The following is a 24214-nucleotide window of genomic DNA, read 5'->3' on the forward strand; positions in this document are numbered from 1 at the left end:
CTGCAGTGGGCAGCCAGATACAGGCACATAGGGAAGGAGGAACCACAGTTTGCCAGTGGGCGATCGAGGCATTCGAGGATGAGGTCACGGCTTGTACTAAGATATCACTGCGCAGGAAGGGAGCTCACTCCCCTTACATTAGTCCTTCCTTGGCTTCCTCGACAAAATGACTGGGTGCTTCCTGTGTCACCAGGCACTGTGCCTGGGAGCCATCAGGGAGGCAATCGTGAACTGAGATGCAAGTTCTTGTTCTGATGGAGCTCAGAGGGCAGATGATATCAGGGTAAGGAGTAGGACTTTCCTACTATTTAGCCTCATGAAGTGTGTGGGCGACGGCAAGGATTTAGGCCTTAAATGGGAGTGTGTGTTGGGGCGTGTCATAGCCATTTAAATTGCGGGGGGGGGGGGGAAGAGGCCAGGGACGGTGGCTTATGCAGTGCATGAGGAAGTGCAGGCAGATAGATCACTTGAGCCCAGGAGTTGGAGACCAGCCTGGGCAACATGGCAAAACCCCATGTCTCCGAAAACTACAAAAATTATCCGGATGTAGTGGCATGTGCCTGTGGTCCCAGCTACCCAGGAGGCTGAGGCAGGAGGATCGATTGAGCCTAGGAAGCCGAGGCTACAGTGAGCCAAGCTCACAGCACTCCACTCCAGCCTGGGCAACAGAGTGAGACTGTGTTTAAAAAAATTATTAATAAAAATTTTAAAAAGAAAATTTAAATAACTTTCAGAGGGATGAGTGCTCTCATGTCCCCTGCTGCAATTCTCCATTTCTTGTAACTTCAGGGTTCACATCTTGTCATTCATCCTGAAGGCATCTTACCTTGTGTCTCCCACTATGGGGAGTACCAGGAGCATGTCCGTGTGGTTCTGGGAAGAGATGCGCTGTGGCAGATGGGATTTTCTGTTAAGTTTTTACATGAAGAAATTTCCATCCTCATAAGTGATCGTTCTTATTGACCCTCCAGGTGTGTTCATGATGTAAAGTTCTATTGGCTTGAAAATACATGTGAGATATTATGATGCTTATTAAACTCTATTCTAGAAATACCTATAAGGAAACAAAGAGAGTTGGTGAACTTGCCTCATTTGAGTTTTAGGTGGGTGGAGGTATCTGAGATTTTCCTGTGAGGAAGATTTATTGAATTCAAGTATTTTATTATATGGTCTTTAAGAAAAGCTACAGGCTGATGGAGATGGGTGTTCTGTTGCCTTCGAGGGAAGCCTTCAATAAAAAGACCTTGTGCCAAGAGCCATGGCAGGAGGAGCTCTGACTGAGCAGCGCGCCCAGGGCGGGGCATTTAAGGAGACACATATCTGAGAGACAGAGCTTCCTTTCTTCTTGTGCCTCCCCTCATCCAGCCTTGGAGGAAAGCAGTGGGTATTTGCTGAGTTCCTGGACAATGCCAACACAACTATTCATCGCATGAGCTGCCCGTCCCCTGCAGACTAGGTTCCACAGGTAAGGAAACTGAGGCTCAGACGGTCTGAGTAACTCCCCTCATCACGTGATTGTGAAATGCCACCACCTAGAAGATGCCCCTTATTTGCCTCTTGGGTCCCGCGTCTCTGGATCTAAGCAAACACAGTGGCCGTTTGATCGGAGGGATGGACTCTCCAGCACAACCAAAACTCGGTCCTCTCCAGCAGACGCATGTCTTTTTGAGCTTTGTTGGGAATAGACACAGCAGCAAACTGTTACGGATGGCAAAGACAGCCCGTGGTCGTTGAGCTCCCATCTGAGTACTAAATAACAGCCTCATTCTCAGGCCTGAGTTCCTGGCACTTGGCCTGGACACAGACAGAAGCCAGCTGGTCACCACACTGGCCAGATTTTCTGAGTGCTCAGAGAGGTTTATCCACCGGCGAGGGTGTGTCACTGCTCATCCCAGTCTGGCTGAGCCCAGGGCCATCCTTGCCATTCCTCAGCCGGCCTTCGATACATCAGGAGGGTCCTCTCCACGTGTCTTCACTTACTGCCTGAATTCAGTTCCTACCCTTTTAACAGGAGCCAAGTCCAATGAAGGAATTTATTTACCACCAAACAGCATCCCGGTCCTTAGAGAGTTAAAGAATATTATTTTATACAAAGAAATTTATTAATTTGTTTTTCGGTAGGTATTATCTGGGCACCCATTCTTTTCTGCTCGGCTTTCCCCTAAGCTCTGCTCTGATAAAGATAGATATGACTCTGGTCATGCCGTTGAGAAGCTCATGGTCTAGTGTACTGCTCAGATGTAGATGTGGAAACCTTCAATGCAGCAGGAAACGTGTTGCAGTGAAGGTAGTGACGCCAGACAAGCTGCATGGAGGAATGGTATGTACTCACCACTGAGTGAAAGCAAGTCCAGGACAGCTTTCATGAGCAAGTGAGGTTGGGCTGAACTTGAAGGAAGACTAGGGATACTCCAGGAGGAAAATAAAGGAAGGGTGCTCAGGCAGGAGGGACCACATGTTTTTGTTTGTTGGTTGATTGGTTTTGAGATGGAATGTCACTCTGTCACCAGGCTGGAGTGCAGTGGCACCATCTCGGCTCACTGCAACCTCTGCCTCCTGGGTTCAAGGGATTCTCCCGCCTCAGCCTCCTGAGTAGCTGGGACTATAGGTACGCACTACCACGCCCAGCTAATTTTTGTATTTTTAGTAGAGATGGGGTTTCCCCATGTTGGCTAGGATGGTCTCGATCTCTTGACCTTGTGATCCACCTGCCTCAGCCTCCCAAAGTGCTGGGATTACAGGCGTGAGCCACCATGCCCCACCGGGGCTGCATGTTTCAGGAAAACGACCCCTACACTAAGATAGTATCAATAGAGTCAGCTGTAATTGGAGCACGGGAGGAGAGGAACTGGATGAGAGACAGGCCCATCCAGGATGGCCTGGATCCCCATTGTGCATCTGTCCTTAAGGAGCGGGATGGACCCAGTAAGGTGTGGACAATGAAGGGTTATGTCGGCTGGTCTCCCCACGCCCCTCCAGGGCAGGATTCTGGGACCATGATGCTATGAACAGCTGGGTGCCAGGTGGCCCAGGACTGCAGGCCCCTGCGTTCCTGGGTAAATTCAGAACAGCTGAGCATCCTGGCCCTTTCCTCGAAGCGCATTGTCCACACAGGCCTCCTTTGGCAGAAAAATCAACTTTCATTCCTGGGAGCTCTTGGGATTTGGGACAGTTCACAAAGCCTGCTCCTTTCTCTCCTTCCATTCATTAATTATTGTTGTGGGGAACTTCTATTTATCAGGCACCGAGCACAGGTTTTGGGGAGAGATAGACCCACGTAGAATGCCTGAGATCTGATACAATTGGACTCTTACAAGAGCTACCAGACCACGGATGTTAGTTAATTAGGAATTCGGAGCCTGCCATTCAAAGGTGGTTGATAACCAGCTCTAAACATCATTATCTCTGCAGCCAACAGAGCGACTGGCCGCCTCTCTGCCAAGCCACCCCGCCCCCTGGGAGGGAGAGCGGTTCCCTGCATTTCGAACAGCACCTGAGCATCCGTGGCAAAGCTCTGCTGTCAGGTCAGTGCCAGGCCAGCCCACATGGAGCTTGGTCTGCTTGGGCTGCGGTTCTACTTTCCAGTTTTTTCTTACACACTCCCAGCCTCACTTTGCTCATCAGTCCCATGGGGCTGACGCCAGATCCCTGCCTGTGTTGCTGGTGCAAAAATGTGATCACAGGATAAAAGAACGTGACAACCCACGGACGCACATGCCAATCGATGAAGGCTCAGAAACACTGAAGGGTGATATCCGAAAGCGACTCCCATATTCTTTCTTTCTCTTTAGGATTATTGTATTTCTAAATTCCCTGAGGGCTCCCATGAAGATCATGGAGAGAATGCCAACCCCATCTTTTGTGGGAGATTCATTCTGCAGGGGTTCAACTAGCAGGACTCATCACCTTGGCTTTGAGCGGCTGTAAATCCAGTTCACAGTGGATTAAAAACATCCAGTTGTCCATCCTGATCCAGGAGGGAATCAGGCTGTGCACTTTCCAGTCTCTTTTTATATATAGGTATAGGGCAAAGGAAATAGGAGAAAGTGAGGGTCATTTTGGGGCCTGGAAAACCTGTGACTTTAGAATTGAGGGGAAAGGGGAAGTGAATTCATGAAAATCTAGTTGAGAAAATTGTACTCATTTTTCCTCTCTCCATCCTTCTAGAAACATCCCAAAGGTTGCAGGCCAAACAGCTCCAGAAAAATTAACAAAAACGGTGATAGAAGTTTAGTTTTAGGGTTTTCTTCCAGGTGGGGGGCAGGTTTATTTTGTTTTTTACAGAACAGGGATGAAGGAACACAGTTTTCTCTAGTTGGGACAGCAAGTGAAGCATGGCCCTGGCTTTCCAGCCCTGGGCTGAGACTTGAGTAAGGAGAGCTGGCCATCCCTGGAAGGACATCCCTTCCGGCTCACAGCAAGGCTGCAAGCTGCTGCCCTGGAACCTCTCTGCTCTGAGGGGTTGAGCTCAGGCTTCCCTCTTGCTACAGGCTGTGCTGGTGAGAGCTCAAAACACATGCTGCAAAGCAGTGCAATTGTTTCTGTTCTCCATTAGACAGCCAATTCATTCCTCTCAATGTTTCTGGCACCTGATTTGCTTCTTGGCACGTCTTAGGCCCTCAGTATGTCTTTACTGATTGAACAAATGAACAACAAGGAGGAATGCTCAGAATATGTTTGCTGAATTACAGAACACTAAATACACTTCTCATACCTATTATCCTAACTCAACTCTCATAGATACCCTAATCAGGCAGAGTGGAAGATGGGAACTTATCATCTCCATTTGACCCAGAGAAATACTGATGTCTAGATAAGTTTAGGTGACTTACTCAAGGACAAAATGCTAGTGACTGGTTGTTAAGGGGGCTTGGTACCCAACTCCATTGCTTGTGCAAAGATGATGGAAAGGCCAGTGGGGTCTATGCTGAAGGTTTTCACCAACTCAGCCCCTGATCCTGCCCCACCCTGCCTTTCTTCTCTCCCCAGTAGCGATGATGGGGCCTTGCATTTCATGCAAGCATGTGGCCCACCCAATTGTTGGTCTTCCTGGATCTGCCCTGATCCCGTCAGTTTCCCCTTTACAAGGCCCTCCGTGGGAATGCACATCCAGGCTGAAGCAGCGAGGAGAGAGAATCCCATATTCACTCACCACTTTCCAGGGAATGCTTGACACTTGGGCTGGATGACAAAGCCTCTCTACCACCAGCCTCCGCTTGGGAGGCCACAGGGGGTGTTTCCGGGCAGATGTTGGCCCCTAGCCACATGGGTCCACCCTGCTGGACCCCTCGATCATCTGGCCCAGCTGTGCATAAGCTTTAGAACTAATCCACAAGAATGTCCTTTTCAGCTTTGATTGGCTGCTGGTGACATCATAGGAATCTGGGGGAAGTGATTTTTGTGCATATCTTGTTTTATATGTCTTTGATTAATAAACATTGGGCAGTCAAATTAATTATGTCAGCCTAAGAACAGATTGGTTGGCAAAATATTTTGAAAATGTAAAGTTCAGTCAACTAAGACCCGATTAGAGCTGTAACTCTCTCAGTGTCCAAATGAGGAGACCAGGATCCAGCAGGAAAGATTTTTTGTCTAAATTGATATCCAAACTCAAGTTTACTGACCCAAGCCAGGGCCCTTATGCTTTACTCTCCACTATCTGGGAAGATCTTCCAAGGAGACAAAGGGATTTTTAAAATGTTGTGTACAGGGCAACACTTCTCCGTGGTACACATATGAGACACACGCATGTGTGTATGTACAGAGGACATGTGTGGGTACTCGGCCAGAAGGTGTTCAGTTGTAATAGAATGATGCCGAATTGGTTTTTCAGGCTGCAGTAACAAAGTACCACACATTAAGTGGCCTAAACAACAGAAATACCTTCTCTCATAGTTCTGGAGGTCCGAAGTCTGAATTAAGGGATCAACACGTTTCTTCTGAGGTTGGAGAAAGACTGTGCTCCAGGCCTTCTCCCCTATTTTCTTGGAGTTTCTGGTAACCTTTGCCTTCCTTAGCTTGCAGAAGCATCACCCTAGCCTCTGCCTTCATCTTCATGTGGCATTCTTCGTGTGTCTCTGGCCAAATTCCCCCTTTTTACTATGACACCAGTCATATTGGAGTAGGGCCCAGCCTAATGACTTTATCTTAACTAATTGCATCTACCATGACTTGTATCTCCAAATAAGGTCCCACTCTGAAAATATTGGGATTAGGACTTCAACAAACTAATTTTTTTGAGGGGGAGGTGGGGGAGTGGGAGAGGAGAGTCACAATTCAAGCCACAAAAGATGCGTTTTTCAATAGTTCGAAACCAGCCTGGCCAACATGGTGAAACTCCATCTCTACTAAAGATATAAAAAAATTAGCCGGATATGGTGGCAGGAAGCTGTAATCCTAGCTACTCGGGAAACTGAGACAGCAGAATCGTTTGAACCGGAAGTAAGAAGTTGCAGTGAGCTGAGACTGCGTCACTGCACTCCAGCCTGGGCAACAGAGTGAGGCTCCGTTTAAAAGAGATTATGTGATATAAAAAACTATTCTCTGAAATACATTCGAGATCTTCCACCTGGGCAAGTCAATTTCCTTCACTGAATATGAATTTCTTCACCTTTAAGGTGGATGTAAGGATAGTCACATGAAGGATAATCACATGTATGCTGTGGTTTGTCCAGCAAGATGAAAACCTAAGGATCAGATAGGGTGATGACTTGACCGAGTTCACACAGAGTAACTGACAAAGTCTAGGCTTAAGCTTTCGGTTTCCTAAAGTAGCTCTTTCTACTTTATTAGGCAGCATCTCTATCTTTAGTATATTTTCTTCACATTGAAGTTTTTTTTTCTCTACATCTGAGGAAAGATAGCATAAAGGAAAAGTCCCCTGAATGAAATACGGGAGATCTGAGTTCTAGAGTCCAATCTCCCTCTACTTACATGCATGAGTTTAGGTGTTGATATGCCTGTATTAGACATTCATGGCTTTGTGCTTGTTGTGCATCAAGAACAATATTTAGCTTATTACCTGGAAAATGGTGAAGGTAAATAAATGACAGTCTCCCCCAAAATAAATCTGGCTATGCGCCATGTGTAAGAGACACATCTAAAAATAAGGTAATGTAGAGTGTCTGAAAATGAGGGAATAGCAAAAGATATATCAGACAATTGCTAATAACAAGTAGGTGTTCCATTTAGGTATAAAATATATGTTTTATATATAGAATAAAATATAGATACTTATAAAGATAAGTATTCCAGTTAGGTTGCTTCTATAACTTGGCTATTGTGAATAGTGCTGAAATGAGCATGGGAGTGTAGATTTCACTTTGACATACTGATTTCAATTCCTTTGGAGATATATCCAGAAGTGGGATTTCTGGATTACAGGGTAATTCTATTTTTAGGTTTTTGAGGAAACTCCATACTATTTTCTTTTTCTTTTTTCTTTTTTCTTTTTTTTATTATTATACTTTAAGTTCTAGGGTACATGTGCATAATGTGCAGGTTTGTTACATATGTATACTTGTGCCATGTTGGCGTGCTGCACCCATCAACTTGTCAGCACCCATCAACTCATGATTTACATCAGGTATAACTCCCAATGCAATCCCTCCCCCCTCCCCCCTCCCCATGATAGGCCCCGGTGTATGATGTTCCCCTTCCCGAGTCCAAGTGATCTCATTGTTCAATTCCCACCTATGAGTGAGAACATGCGGTGTTTGGTTTTCTGTTCTTGCGATAGTTTGCTGAGAATGATGGTTTCCAGCTGCATCCATGTCCCTACAAAGGACACAAACTCATCCTTTTTGATGGCTGCATAGTATTCCATGGTGTATATGTGCCACATTTTCTTAATCCAGTCTGTCACTGATGGACATTTGGGTTGATTCCAAGTCTTTGCTATTGTGAATAGTGCTGCAATAAACATAAATGTGCATGTGTCTTTATAGCAGCATGATTTATAATCCTTTGGGTATATACCCAGTAATGGGATGGCTGGGTCATATGGTACTTCTAGTTCTAGATCCTTGAGGAATCGCCATACTGTTTTCCATAATGATTGAACTAGTTTACAATCCCACCAACAGTGTAAAAGTGTTCCTATTTCTCCACATCCTCTCCAGCACCTGTTGTTTCCTGACTTTTGAATGATCGCCATTCTAACTGGTGTGAGATGGTATCTTATTGTGGTTTTGATTTGCATTTCTCTGATGGCCAGTGATGATGAGCATTTTTTCATGTGTCTGTTGGCTGTATGAATGTCTTCTTTCGAGAACTGTCTGCATACTATTTTCTGAAATGGCTGTACTAGTTTAAATTCTCACTCACAATATACAAGGGTTTCCTTTCCTCTACATCCTCACCAACACTTGTTATTCTTTGTCTTTTTTTTTGACAGGGTTTTGCTCCATTACCCAGGCTGGAGTGTAGTGGCACAATCAGTGCTCATTACAACCTCTGTCTCCTGGGCTCAAGTGATCCTCCCACTTCAGCCTCCCAAGTAGCTGAGACCACAGGTGTGCAACACCATGCCTGGCTAATGTTTGTATTTTTTGGCAGAGACAGATTTTTGCCATGTTACCCAGGCTGATTGGTCTCAAACTCTTGAGCTCAAGTGATCTACCCACCTCAGCCTCCCAAATCCTGGGATTACAGGCATGAACCACTGTGCCCAGCCCATCATTTATCTTTTTGATAATAGCCACTCCAACGGGTGTGAGATGATGTCTCATTGTGGTTTTAATTTGCATTTCCCTGATAATTAGAGATGTTGAGCATTCTTTAATGTATCTGTTGGCCATTTGTATCTCTTCTTTTGAGAAATATCTAGGCAGAATTTTTGCCCATTTTAAAAATCAGGTCATTTGATTTCTTGCTATTGAGTTGAGCTTCCTAAATATTTTAGATATTAGCTATTAGACATTATTAGATATTCAATATTATACATTTGTATGGTTTACACATGTCTTCTTCCAACCCATGGGTTGTCTCTTCACTCTAATTGTTTCCTTTGCTGTTCAGAAGCTTTTTAGTTTGATACAATCCCATTTGTCTATTTTTGCTTTTGTTTCCTGGGTTTTTGGAGTCCCATTCAAGAAACCATTGCTCCAATCAATGTCATGGAACTGTTTTTTTTTTTTTTTTTTTTCCTAGTAGCTTTACAGTTTTAGGTCTTACATTTAAGTATTTTATTGATTTTGAGTTTATTTCTGTAGATAGTGCAAGATTAGGTTCCAATTTTATTCTTTTGCCTGTGGATATTCAGTTTTCTCAATACCATGTATTACAAATTACCTTTTCCCCATCATGTATTCTTGGAAACTTTATCAAAAAGTAATTGACCTTGAATACTTGGGCTTATTTCAAGGTTTTTGATCCTGTTTCATTGGTCAATGTGTTGTTTTTTCATGCCAGTGTCATACTTTTTTTATTAAAATACCTCCATCATATATTTTGAAACCAGGGAGTATGACACTTCTAGCTTTGTTCTTTTTCTCAAGATTGCTTTGGCTATTTGGAGTTCTACACTGCAAATTTTAAGATTTTTTTCTCTGTAAAAAGTGACATTGAAATTTTGATAGGGATTGCCTTGATCTGTAGATGGCTTTGGCTAGTGTCCATCAATGGATGAATGGATAAAGCAAATGTGGTATGTACACACAATGGTATGCTATACAACCTTGAAAAAGAAGGAAATATTGTCATTTGTGACAATATGGATGGAACTGGAAGATGTTATGCTTAGTGAAATAAGCCTGGCAGAGAAAGATAAATACTTTATTATCTCACCTACATGGGGAGTCTTAAAAAAGTCAATCTTTAAGAAACAGAGTGTAGAAAGGTAGTTTCCAGAGTCTGAGGTAAGGGTGAAGAAAAAGGAAAAAGGAGATGTTGATCCAAAGGTGCAAAGTCTCAGTTAGACTAAAAGAATAAGTAATGCACTTCATGGTGAACACTGTTAATAATAAGGTACTCTTTCAAAATTACTATAATAGTAGATTTTTAAAATTCTCACCAAAAATGTTGGTGAGGTGCTAGATATGTTAGTTACTTTGATTGAATCTTTCTTTTTTTTTTATATATATATATATTTTTAAATTTATTTATTATTATTATACTTTAAGTTGTAGGGTACATGTGCATAACGTGCAGGTTTGTTACATATGTATACTTGTGCCATGTTGGTGTGCTGCACCCATCAACTCGGCATTTACATCAGGTATAACTCCCAATGAAATCCCTCCCCCTGCCCCCCTCCCCATGATAGGCCCCGGTGTATGATGTTCCCCTTTCTGAGTCCAAGTGATCTCATTGTTCAGTTCCCACCTATGAGTGAGAACATGCGGTGTTTGGTTTTCTGTTCTTGCGATAGTTTGCTGAGAATGATGGTTTCCAGCTGCATCCATGTCCCTACAAAGGACACAAACTCATCCTTTTTGATGGCTGCATAGTATTCCATGGTGTATATGTGCCACATTTTCTTAATCCAATCTGTCACTGATGGACATTTGGGTTGATTCCAAGTCTTTGCTATTGTGAATAGTGCTGCAATAAACATACGTGTGCATATGTCTTTATAGCAGCATGATTTATAATCCTTTGGGTATATACCCAGTAATGGGATGGCTGGGTCATATGGTACATCTAGTTCTAGATCCTTGAGGAATCGCCATACTGTTTTCCATAATGGTTGAACTAGTTTACAATCCCACCAACAGTGTAAAAGTGTTCCTATTTCTCCACATCCTCTCCAGCACCTGTTGTTTCCTGACTTTTGAATGATCGCCATTCTAACTGGTGTGAAATGGTATCTCATTGTGGTTTTGATTTGCATTTCTCTGATGGCCAGTGATGATGAGCATTTTTTCATGTGTCTGTTGGCTGTATGAATGTCTTCTTTTGAGAAATGTCTGTTCATATCCTTTGCCCACTTTTTGATGGGGTTGTTTTTTTCTTGTAAATTTGTTTGAGTTCTTTGTAGGTTCTGGATATTAGCCCTTTGTCAGATGAGTAGATTGCAAAAATTTTCTCCCATTCTGTAGGTTGCCTGTTCACTCTGATGGTAGTTTCTTTTGCTGTGCAGAAGCTCTTTAGTTTAATGAGATCCCATTTGTCAATTTTGGCTTTTGCTGCCGTTGCTTTTGGTGTTTTAGACATGAAGTCTTTGCCCATGCCTATGTCCTGAATGGTACTACCTAGGTTTTCCTCTAGGGTTTTTATGGTATTAGGTCTAACATTTAAGTCTCTAATCCATCTTGAATTAATTTTCATATAAGGAGTAAGGAAAGGATCCAGTTTCAGCTTTCTACTTATGGCTAGCCAATTTTCCCAGCACCATTTATTAAATAGGGAATCCTTTCCCCATTTCTTGTTTCTCTCAGGTTTGTCAAAGATCAGATGGCTGTAGATGTGTGGTATTATTTCTGAGGACTCTGTTCTGTTCCATTGGTCTATATCTCTGTTTTGGTACCAGTACCATGCTGTTTTGGTTACTGTAGCCTTGTAGTATAGTTTGAAGTCAGGTAGCATGATGCCTCCAGCTTTGTTCTTTTGACTTAGGATTGTCTTGGAGATGCGGGCTCTTTTTTGGTTCCATATGAACTTTAAAGCAGTTTTTTCCAATTCTGTGAAGAAACTCATTGGTAGCTTGATGGGGATGGCATTGAATCTATAAATTACCTTGGGCAGTATGGCCATTTTCACGATATTGATTCTTCCTATCCATGAGCATGGTATGTTCTTCCATTTGTTTGTGTCCTCTTTGATTTCACTGAGCAGTGGTTTGTAGTTCTCCTTGAAGAGGTCCTTCACATCCCTTGTAAGTTGGATTCCTAGGTATTTTATTCTCTTTGAAGCAATTGTGAATGGAAGTTCATTCCTGATTTGGCTCTCTGTTTGTCTGTTACTGGTGTATAAGAATGCTTGTGATTTTTGCACATTAATTTTGTATCCTGAGACTTTGCTGAAGTTGCTTATCAGCTTAAGGAGATTTTGGGCTGAGACAATGGGGTTTTCTAAATATACAATCATGTCATCTGCAAAGAGGGACAATTTGACTTCTTCTTTTCCTAACTGAATACCCTTGATTTCTTTCTCTTGCCTAATTGCCCTAGCCAGAACTTCCAACACTATGTTGAATAGGAGTGGTGAGAGAGGGCATCCCTGTCTTGTGCCAGTTTTCAAAGGGAATTTTTCCAGTTTTTGCCCATTCAGTATGATATTGGCTGTGGGTTTGTCATAAATAGCTCTTATTATTTTGAGGTACGTTCCATCAATACCGAATTTCTTGAGCGTTTTTAGCATGAAGGGCTGTTGAATTTTGTCAAAAGCCTTTTCTGCATCTATTGAGATAATCATGTGGTTCTTGTCTTTGGTTCTGTTTATATGCTGGATTATGTTTATTGATTTGCGAATGTTGAACCAGCCTTGCATCCCAGGGATGAAGCCCACTTGATCATGGTGGATAAGCTTTTTGATGTGTTGCTGAATCCGGTTTGCCAGTATTTTATTGAGGATTTTTGCATCGATGTTCATCAGGGATATTGGTCTAAAATTCTCTTTTTTTGTTGTGTCTCTGCCAGGCTTTGGTATCAGGATGATGTTGGCCTCATAAAATGAGTTAGGGAGGATTCCCTCTTTTTCTATTGATTGGAATAGTTTCAGAAGGAATGGTACCAACTCCTCCTTGTACCCCTGGTAGAATTCAGCTGTGAATCCATCTGGTCCTGGACTTTTTTTGGTTGGTAGGCTATTAATTATTGCCTCAATTTCAGAGCCTGCTATTGGTCTATTCAGGGATTCAACTTCTTCCTGGTTTAGTCTTGGAAGAGTGTAAGTGTCCAGGAAATTATCCATTTCTTCTAGATTTTCCAGTTTATTTGCGTAGAGGTGTTTATAGTATTCTCTGATGGTAGTTTGTATTTCTGTGGGGTCGGTGGTGATATCCCCTTTATCATTTTTAATTGCGTCGATTTGATTCTTCTCTCTTTTCTTCTTTATTAGTCTTGCTAGTGGTCTGTCAATTTTGTTGATCTTTTCAAAAAACCAACTCCTGGATTCATTGATTTTTTGGAGAGTTTTTTTGTGTCTCTATCTCCTTCAGTTCTGCTCTGATCTTAGTTATTTCTTGCCTTCTGCTAGCTTTCGAATGTGTTTGCTCTTGCTTCTCTAGTTCTTTTAATTGTGATGTTAGAGTGTCAATTTTAGATCTTTCCTGCTTTCTCTTGTGGGCATTTAGTGCTATAAATTTCCCTCTACACACTGCTTTAAATGTGTCCCAGAGATTCTGGTATGTTGTATCTTTGTTCTCATTGGTTTCAAAGAACATCTTTATTTCTGCCTTCATTTCGCTATGTACCCAGTAGTCATTCAGGAGCAGGTTGTTCAGTTTCCATGTAGTTGAGCGGTTTTGATTGAGTTTCTTAGTCCTGAGTTCTAGTTTGATTGCACTGTGGTCTGAGAGACAGTTTGTTATAATTTCTGTTCTTGTACATTTGCTGAGGAGTGCTTTACTTCCAATTACGTGGTCGATTTTGGAGTAAGTACGATGTGGTGCTGAGAAGAATGTATATTCTGTTGATTTGGGGTGGAGAGTTCTATAGATGTCTATTAGGTCTGCTTGCTGCAGAGATGAGTTCAATTCCTGGATATCCTTGTTAACTTTCTGTCTCGTTGATCTGTCTAATGTTGACAGTGGAGTGTTGAAGTCTCCCATTATTATTGTATGGGAGTCTAAGTCTCTTTGTAAGTCTCTAAGGACTTGCTTTATGAATCTGGGTGCTCCTGTATTGGGTGCATATATATTTAGGATAGTTAGCTCTTCCTGTTGAATTGATCCCTTTACCATTATGTAATGGCCTTCTTTGTCTCTTTTGATCTTTGATGGTTTAAAGTCTGTTTTATCAGAGACTAGTATTGCAACTCCCGCTTTTTTTTGTTCTCCATTTGCTTGGTAAATCTTCCTCCATCCCTTTATTTTGAGCCTATGTATGTCTCTGCGTGTGAGATGGGTCTCCTGAATACAGCAGACTGATGGGTCTTGACTCTTTATCCAGTTTGCCAGTCTGTGTCTTTTAATTGGAGCATTTAGTCCATTTACATTTAAGGTTAAGATTGTTATGTGTGAACTTGATCCTGCCATTATGATATTAACTGGTTATTTTGCTCGTTAGTTGATGCAGTTTCTTCCTAGCCTCGATGGTCTTTACATTTTGGCATGTTTTTGCAATGGCTGGTACCGGTTGTTCCTTTCCATGTTTAGTGCTTCCTTCAGGGTCTCTTGTAAGGCAGGCCTAGTGGTGACAAAATCTCTAAGCATTTGCTTATCTGTAAAGGATTTTATTTCTTCTTCACTTATGAAACTTAGTTTGGCTGGATATGAAATTCTGGGTTTAAAATTCTTTTCTTTAAGAATGTTGAATATTGGCCCCCACTCTCTTCTGGCTTGGAGAGTTTCTGCCGAGAGATCTGCTGTTAGTCTGATGGGCTTCCCTTTGTGGGTAACCCAACCTTTCTCTCTGGCTGCCCTTAAGATTTTTTCCTTCATTTCAACTTTGGTGAATCTAGCAATTATGTGTCTTGGAGTTGCTCTTCTCGAGGAGTATCTTTGTGGCGTTCTCTGTATTTCCTGGATTTGAATGTTGGCCTGCCCTACTAGGTTGGGGAAGTTCTCCTGGATGATATCCTGAAGAGTGTTTTCCAACTTGGTTCCATTTTCCCCCTCACTTTCAGGCACCCCAATCAGACGTAGATTTGGTCTTTTTACATAATCCCATACTTCTTGCAGGCTTTGTTCATTTCTTTTTCTTCTTTTTTCTTTTGGTTTCTCTTCTTGCTTCATTTCATTCATTTGATCCTCAATCGCAGATACTCTTTCTTCCAGTTGATCGAGTCGGTTACTGAAGCTTGTGCATTTGTCATGTATTTCTCGTGTCATGGTTTTCATCTCTTTCATTTCGTTTATGACCTTCTCTGCATTAATTACTCTAGCCATCAATTCTTCCACTTTTTTTTCAAGATTTTTAGTTTCTTTGCGCTGGGTACGTAATTCCTCCTTTAGCTCTGAGAAATTTGATGGACTGAAGCCTTCTTCTCTCATCTCGTCAAAGTCATTCTCCGTCCAGCTTTGATCCGTTGCTGGCGATGAGCTGCGCTCCTTTGCCGGGGGAGATGCGCTCTTATTTTTGGAATTTCCAGCTTTTCTGCCCTGCTTTTTCCCCATCTTTGTGGTTTTATCTGCCTCTGGTCTTTGATGATGGTGATGTACTGATGGGGTTTTGGTGTAGGTGTCCTTCCTGTTTGATAGTTTTCCTTCTAACAGTCAGGACCCTCAGCTGTAGGTCTGTTGGAGATTGCTTGAGGTCCACTCCAGACCCTGTTTGCCTGGGTATCAGCAGCAGAGGTTGCAGAAGATAGAATATTTCTGAACAGCGAGTGTACCTGTCTGATTCTTGCTTTGGAAGCTTCCTCTCAGGGGTGTACTCCACCCTGTGAGGTGTGGGGTGTCAGACTGCCCCTAGTGGGGGATGTCTCCCAGTTAGGCTACTCAGGGGTCAGGGACCCACTTGAGCAGGGAGTCTGTCCCTTCTCAGATCTCAACCTCCGTGTTGGGAGATCCACTTCTCTCTTCAAAGCTGTCAGACAGAGTCGTTTGCGTCTGCGGAGGTTTCGGCTGCGTTTGTTATTGCCCTGTCCCCAGAGGTGGAGTCTACAGAGACAGGCAGGTTTCCTTGAGCTGCTGTGAGCTCCACCCAGTTCGAGCTTCCCAGCAGCTTTGTTTACCTACTTAAGCCTCAGCAATGGCGGGCGCCCCTCCCCCAGCCTCGCTGCTGCCTTGCCGCGAGATCACAGAATGCTGTGCTAGCAATGAGGAAGGCTCCGTGGGTGTGGGACCCTCCCGGCCAGGTGTGGGATATGATCTCCTGGTGTGCCTGTTTGCTTAAAGCGCAGTATTGGGGTGGGAGTTACCCAATTTTCCAGGTGTTGTGTGTCTCAGTTCCCCTGGCTAGGAAAAGGGATTTCCTTCCCCCTTGCGCTTCCCAGGTGAGGCAATGCCTCGCTCTGCTTCAGCTCTCGCTGGTCAGGCTGCAGCAGCTGACCAGCACCGATCGTCCGGCACTCCCCAGTGAGATGGACCCAGTACCTCAGTTGAAAATGCAGAAATCACCGGTCTTCTGTGTCGCTCGCGCTGGGAGTTGGAGACTGGAGCTCTTCCTATTCGGCCATCTTGCTCCGCCCACCTGAATCTTTCTATAATGTACACATAGACTAAAAAATCATGTTGTATCCAATAAATATATATAATTATTGGAAATTAAAAATGAGTACATTTAAAAATAGGTATTCAAATTAATATCAAAAAAATTCAAAACAAAAAATTATTAATAGGAATTTGGTTAGTCATTACTTATAATAAAAAATAATATTTTATCTGAATATACAAAAATCATGAACCTGAATGCAACTAACAACACAATACAAAACATGTAAAGCAAAAGTTTACAGAGTGGTAAGGGGAAATTAGCAAATTCATAATCAGAGTAAGATTATTTTAGTAACACTCTTTTGAAACTGTTAGTAAAGATACAGAAAATGTGAACAACATGCTGAAAAACTTAAGCTATATATAAAATTCTGAAAAACACAGAGAATACTCATTTTCAATAATATCTATGTACTGTTTTCAAACACTGACCATGTAATAAACTGAATGAAAGTTTCAGCCAATATTTTCAATACTATTTGATTTGTATATCCAACTAGACCACAATCCCTAAACCTATTGCAAGAAATTCAGAGATTAGTGAAATAATCTCTCCCAATCTGATCATCTGCTTAGACACTAAAACAGAAGAATGCTATGTTTAGTAATTCATGGAACACAGAAGAAGGCATAATGTAAATAAGAAAATATTGAAAACTAAATAAGAAAATCATTACCAATAAAAATGTCAGATAAAATTAAAGTGTTATTTAGATGGGAATTTGTAACTTTAAAGGCACACATTAGGAAATACTAAAGTTTAAAAATTAAATAGGCACTTAACTCAATAAATTAATAAAGACAATAGAGTGAGTCCAAAGAAAGTAGAAGCAAAGATGTAATAAACAGAAGAGCAAATATTACAAAAAAATAGAATTAAAGGATTAAAGAAATCAAAGGTAACTATTTAAAAGACTACTGAAACAGAAAAACCTCTGGTAAAATTAATTGAGAAAAGGCAAAAATAAAAATATTAGGAGCAAAAATATTTGTGATAGATACGAAAGGATTTTTATGAACAGCTTTATTGCAGTAAATATAACAATTTAGATGAAATAGATAATTATTTAAAACTATGAGTGATTACAATCAGGTGAAATGAAAGAAGATATATGGATACACAAATTACCATCAAAAAGTAAACTTACTGATACACAAATTACATCAGTTGCATCTCTTTTAGAAAGACACCAAACCTTGTTTTTTTATAAATGAATTTTGCCTATCAGGGAGACAATACACTGTAGTTTTTTTTTGTTTGTTTTTTTTTTTTTGTACTATTTGTTTCTGAATAGAGAAAGAGGAAGAAATCTACTCAACTTTTTATGATGCTAATTTTAGCTTGATTTTCAAATTGGTAAAGGACAGATCAAGAGGAGAAAAATTACAGATTTCTCTTACTAAGACAGATAAAAAAATCATAAATAAAATATTAGGAAACCAAATTCAATAGTGAATTAAATCATTACATGTTAGACTTGTCTCAGAAATGCATAATTTGCTTAAAATCACAAAGTTTATTAAAATACATCAGGGTATCAACAAATTGATGTAAAAAGCAATTGGATAAAATTCAATACATCTCTGTGATAAAAACTCTTGATAAACTAAGAAGATAACGGTGTCTATTATTAAAATAAAGGAGCCTCAATAAATTTAAGAAGATTTAAATACAAATTTCGATACAAATTATGTTGTTTAACATACCAAAAATTATTTAGAAACCAATAAAATAAAGTCTCCAGAAAAATTTCAAATACTGAGAAATTAAACTGTAACTGTAACTAACTATGGTTTGAAGAAGAAATTGCAGTGGAAACTAGAAAATATCATACACTGAATGAAAATAAAATCACAATTTATAAAAATCTATGGGATACATACAGCTAAAGCAGTTTTTTAGAGAAAAATGTTTAGCATTAAATTCATATAGTTGAAAAAGGAGTGCCTCAAATCAGTGAGCTAATTGTCCATAAAAGAGGCTTAAAGAAGAGAAAGAGCAAAGTAAACCCAGAGCAATTAAAAGAAGGAAACAATAAAGTAGAAGAACAGAATTTAATGATGTTGAAAACAGAAAAGTAATAGAAAAAAATGACAAAGTCAAAATCTGATTACTGGGAAAGATTAATAAAACTAATGACTCTCTAGACATGATGATCAAGATAAAAACAAGAAAGACACAAATTACCATTAAAGGAATGAAAGAGGTGACATCCCTAATACCTCTAAAAAGAGAAAAAGCATAATGAAGTATTATGAATACCATTATGTCAAATAAATCAGCAACTTAGGTGAAATGGGCAAAGTCACTGAAAGACACAAAGTATGAAACTAACTCAAGAAGATAGCCTGAAAATCCTTGTGTCTATTATATAAATTAAATTTGTATTTAATGCCCTCCAGCCAGGCACAAACTCCCAGCCCAAATATTTCAGAGGTGAATTCTGCCATATATTTAAAGAAGACATCTAACCAATTCTAATGGGATTATTTCAGGATATATGAGAAGAATTATTTCTCAACCCACTTTATGAGTCCATGATAATTCATGATACGATAATCAGACAAAGATAGCACACTTAAAGAACAGGCTAGGTGCGGTGGCCCTTGCCTGTAGTCCTAGCATTCTGGGAGGCCATGGTAGGAGGATGGCTTGAGCCCAGGAGTTCTAGACAAGCCTAAGTAACATAGTGAGACCCCATCTCTACAAAAAATACAAAACTTAGGTGGGCATGCTGGTGTGCACCTGTAATCCCAGCTACTCAGGAGTCTGAGGTGGGAGGATCAAGAGGTTAAAGCTGTGGTGGGAAGAGATCATACACTCCAGCCTGTGCAACAGAGGGAAGCCCTTTCTTAAAACAAAACAAAACAAAACAAAACAAAAAAAGTGAGGTAGGAGGCCGGACTAGAGTCTGGAGGTGGGGCTTGGACACTAGACCAAATTGAGGGCTAGATAAAACGGGTCTGGGGTGGAATCACCTCCCCATAAGACATGCCCACCAGTGTGCCATGTGAGTTTACCACTGCCACAGCAACACTCAGAAGTTACTGCCCCTTTTCATGGCAATAACCCTGCAACCCAGAAGCTAACCACCCTCATCCTAGAAATTGCTACAAAAACTGCCCCTTAATTTGCATATAATCAAAAGTGGGTATAAATATGAGTGCAAACCTGCCTCTGATCTGCTGCCCTGGGCACTCTGCCTATGGAGTAAGCCCTGCTCTGCAAGGAAGAGTCTCTCGGCTGCCGCTGTACGCCGTTGCATCAATAAAAGCTGCTGATGAACATGCCCAGCCTGTTCTTCAATTCTTTCCTGGGTAAAGCCAAGAAACCTCCTGGGCTAAGCCTCAATCTTGGGGCTTAGACCTGCATCAAAAGGACACTACAGAGCAATATCCCTCAAAGACATAGATGCAAAAATCTTTAAGAAACTTGTTTTTGCAAATCAAATCCAACAACACACATACAAGTGTCCTAATGTATCATAATCAAAAGAAGTTTATCCCAGTAAAGCAAATTTAGTTTAGCTTTCTAAAATCAATCAAGGCAATTCACTGTAATAGCGGACTAAAAAGGAAAATATGCTTTAATAGATGCTGAAATATATTCACTAAATTCAATACCTACTTAACTCTATGCAAACTAGGAACTCTATATAAACTAGGAATAGAAAATTTTCTCACCCTGCTAAAGGGAATCGAACAAAAACTTCGAGCTAACCTCATAATTCATGGTGAGAAATTGAATGTTCTCCCCAAAAGAATAGAAACAAGGCACAACTATCCATGTTCACCATTTGTATTTAATATACCAGAGATCTTAGCTTCTGCAACCAGAGAGCAAAAAGGACATAAAAGCTACCTACACTGGAACAAAAAAAGTAAAACTGTCATTATTAATAGAAACTTGATTGTCTGTGTAGAAAAGTCTAAGAGTAGTATAATTTTTAAAAATTTAATAATTTTTTAGAAAAGTGAGTTTAGCCAGACCATAGGATACACAATCAGTATATAAAAATCAAATGTATTTCCCACACCAGCAATGGACAGTTAAAAAATTGAAATTGAAATAAATAATACCATTTACCAGAACATAAAATAATATGAAATATGTAGGGAAAAATTTCACACAATATTTGAAAGATCTGTACACTAAAACTTATAAAACACTGCTGAATAAGTTAAAGAAACTAAAATAAAAGGAGAGATGAAACACATTAAGGATTGGAAGAGTATCACTTAGTATTCTTAAATTCAACTATAGACTGAATAAAATTCCAATCAAAATCTCAGTAGAATTTTTTAAATTGGCAAGCTGATTCTAAAATTTATATGAAAATACAAAATATTTAGAGAGCATTTTATAAGGAAGTACCTAATAGTACTAAGTTGAAGCTTCCTATAAAGCTACAGTAATCAAGTCATTGTGCTATTGGTGTAAACACAGACATAATAGATCAGTGGAAAATAATCCAAAGTAGAAAAATAGACCCTCGCATATATGGTCAATTGAATTTCAACAAAGCTGCCAAAGTAATTCAAAAGGGAAATAATAGTCTTTTCAACAAATGGTACTTGAACAATTGGACATCCAGATTGAAAACAATGAAGCTCAACCCTTATCTAATACTATATAAACAATGAATTTCAAATGAATTAGACATATCAATATAAGAACAGCTAAAATTGTAAAGCTTCTAGCTAAAAACATTGGAAAAAATATTTGTGACCTTGAGTTAGGTGAATATTTCTTAGAATACACAAAATTAACATAAAAAGAAAAATATAATCACTGGAACTTCATAAAAATTTAAAACTTTTGCCTTTTATAAGATAGTGTTAAAGAATTAAAAAGACTGGGAGAAAATATTTGCAAAACAAGTATCTGACAAAGAGCTAGTATTCAGAATATACAAAGAACTCCCACAACTCCATAATAATAAGAAAAACAACCTGATTTTAAGAATTGTGGTTATAAAAGTTGAGCAGACATTTCACCAAAGAAAATACAAAGATGACAGATAAATACATGAAAAAACACTCAAAATTATTTGTCTTTAGGGAAAAACGGTTGAAAGTATCATTTTAAAACGAGCACTTTCAATGCCAAGCGTTGGCTGGGGGTGTGGAGTAACTTCCACTTTCATAGATGGCTGCTAAAAATGCAAAGTGGTGCAATAATTTGAAATACAGTTTCTTATAAAGTTATAATATCTACCATACTGCCTGTCAACCTTATTTGCAGGTAGTTTTCCAAGAGAAATGAAAATGTATGTCCACACAAAGACTTTGAAGGAGTTATATATAACCCTCTTTTTAATATATATTTTATATATAAAATATAACCCTCTAGCATATTGACTATTTAAGTTGAAGGCACTTGGAAAACAGCAGGTGCAAAAAGATTACTCTGACCTTTGTGCTGTTTCTTAAAAGCAAAAGGTGAAAGTCCTTTGTGAAAGATGCAACATCTTTTTTTTTTTTTTTTTTTTGAGACTGAGTCTGGCTCTGTCGCCCAGGCTGGAGTGCAGTGGCGGGATCTCAGCTCACTGCAAGCTCCGCCTCCCGGGTTTACGCCATTCTCCTGCCTCAGCCTCCAGAGTAGCTGGGACCACAGGCGCTCGCCACTTCGCCCGGCTAGTTTTTTGTATTTTTTTAGTAGAGATGGGGTTTCACCGTGTTAGCCAGGATGGTCTCGATCTCCTGACCTCGTGATCCGCCCGTCTCGGCCTCCCAAAGTGCTGGGATTACAGGCTTGAGCCACCGCGCCCGGCCAGATGCAACATCTTTATCCTCAAGGATGAGAAATTGAGACCAAGAGACTTCTACACAGGCTTCGTTAAAATAACTCTTTTAAATCTCCCTACATGATTTAGCTGCTTCTTCAGACTTACTATTCTTTGTCCAGCTCATATTTACGCAACTGATTCTAACTGCTTCTTTTGTTCTTCATTTCTTTACGAGGGCTCCCATGCTGCCCAACACTTGTGTTAAATACATTTGTATGTTTTTCTCCCGTTAATCTATCTTACGTCAATTTAATTCCCCAACCCAGCTGGGACCCTAAAAGGATGAGGGTAGGATTTTGTCTCTCTTTCAACTTGCACTTGAATATTCACAGTAGCTTCGTTTGTAAATGCGGAAAAAAAAAAAAAAGGAAACAAATATCCATCAACTGATGAATAAATAAACAAATTGTGGTATTATTTACACAAGAAAATACTACTCAGCAATAAAAAGGGACATGCTGCTGATCCAGGCATCAACATTGATGAATCTCAAAACCTTTAAACTAAATGAAGAAATTCAGACACCAAGGTTACATACTGTATGATTAATTATACATAATTAAAAATTTAAAACAAGTATATGGACAAGCAGATCAGTGGTTGCCCGGGGTGGGGGAGGGGCTTAACAACAGATGAACATTCAGGAGGCTTTTGGGGTAATGAGAATGTTCTATTCCATCATTGTGACTATGAACATTTGTCAAAACTTATCGAACTGTACACTCTAAACTGGTGAGTTTTATTTTCTGTAAATTATATCTCAATAAAGCTGATTTTTTAAAAGCAGTAGCATAAACACTGTAACAAGTTAGGCCAAGGGCTGGGAAAATATAATTGCAGCATATTTACCTAACCAGGATTAGCATACTGGAATAAGAAAATGCATTTTTTTCTTACATTGTAATAAGAAAGAGACAAGAAAAATAGGAGAAATGCAGGCACAGATTATGAACAACAAATTATAGAAGAGAAAATCCTACAGACAGTGAACACATTTTCACCATGTTTCAGGGAAATGCAAATTAAGATAACATCTGACATTACTTTGCTCCCTTTGGAGTAATTAAAATTTATACAATAAAGTAGCAAATATTTTGTGACTCCATGCTGTAGATGAGAGTAGATATTTCTTCTGGCTTCCTGGCACCTGTAGTATACATAGGATCTGAAGTTAAACAATCACGTGTTCCTCTTGAATCCTGAGCAAGCATCACCAATTATGTAGATATAGATATAGATGCAGATATAAATACAATTCATTTATTGTCCATCATCCTCTCCATAGTGTAAACCCTTTGAGGGCAAACAGTTGGTTTTATTTAGTGCTCTGTTCTCAGGGCATAAGACAGTGCCTGAGAAATGAAGGAATCCACAGACTACTAGAATGAAGATAGAGGCAGCAGCATCAGTGAGTACCAGCAAATGTGACAGATGGGGTAACATGCATGGTTCACTGGTGCATAGCCACTGATGGTGGCTGTGCTGGTGGCAGGCAAACTGCAGAGGTGCCACCAGGGGTACCCAATGGCACTTCCTTTGGTAAGACTAGGTATGTGATTTCAGTTGCCCAGCCTCTCACCCAACTGCCCTTTTCCAAAGCCTGTATCTTCAGACTAATGTTTCTCCTGTCAAGCCCCCAACAACCTTCTAATTAAATCATTTTCTGCTTAATTTAATAAGAGTCAGTTTCTGTTGTTTGTGACCAGGACCCCTGATGATGACAGAGGGACTGCTATTAAAAGGAATTAACCAGATCTGTGGATATTGACTTGGATAAAACTTAAAAACAATTTTGTGTGGACAAAAACAAGTTAGAGAATGATATATGCAGTATAATATATGCACCCCAAATACTGTCTATTATTTATAGATAAAAAGATATATAGTACAAACATTACAAATATAATGGGATAACGGGAAGTACATGCAACATCTTCAAAATGCTGAAGACCTCTAGGAAAAAGAGGGGGAAATGAGAGAATAAGAGAAGGAAATAAGTTTACATTTGTAAACTTATTATCTTTTCTTTATATTCGACATATTTCATAATTATTAAAAGAGCTTAGACATGTTTTTTACTTCTGCCCTCCACAGTGACCCCCAACCAGAGCCACCAACTCAGGACCTGTGGATTTTCAAGAGCTGAATTTGGAATCTGCTGGTTCAA

General features: G+C 40.1%; 1 long non-coding RNA gene across 1 annotated transcript; it reads left to right on the top strand.

The window, feature by feature from the left end:
* The first annotated feature begins 1336 nt into the window (after positions 1 to 1336).
* Positions 1337 to 24214, top strand: LOC139364080 (uncharacterized). The gene is made up of 3 exons (XR_011625330.1): positions 1337 to 1465; positions 3412 to 3524; positions 24142 to 24214. It is a non-coding gene; the product is annotated as an uncharacterized lncRNA (long non-coding RNA).

The sequence above is a fragment of the Macaca nemestrina genome, chromosome 7 (genome assembly GCF_043159975.1).
Source record: "Macaca nemestrina isolate mMacNem1 chromosome 7, mMacNem.hap1, whole genome shotgun sequence".
NCBI classification, from domain to species: Eukaryota; Metazoa; Chordata; class Mammalia; order Primates; family Cercopithecidae; genus Macaca; species Macaca nemestrina.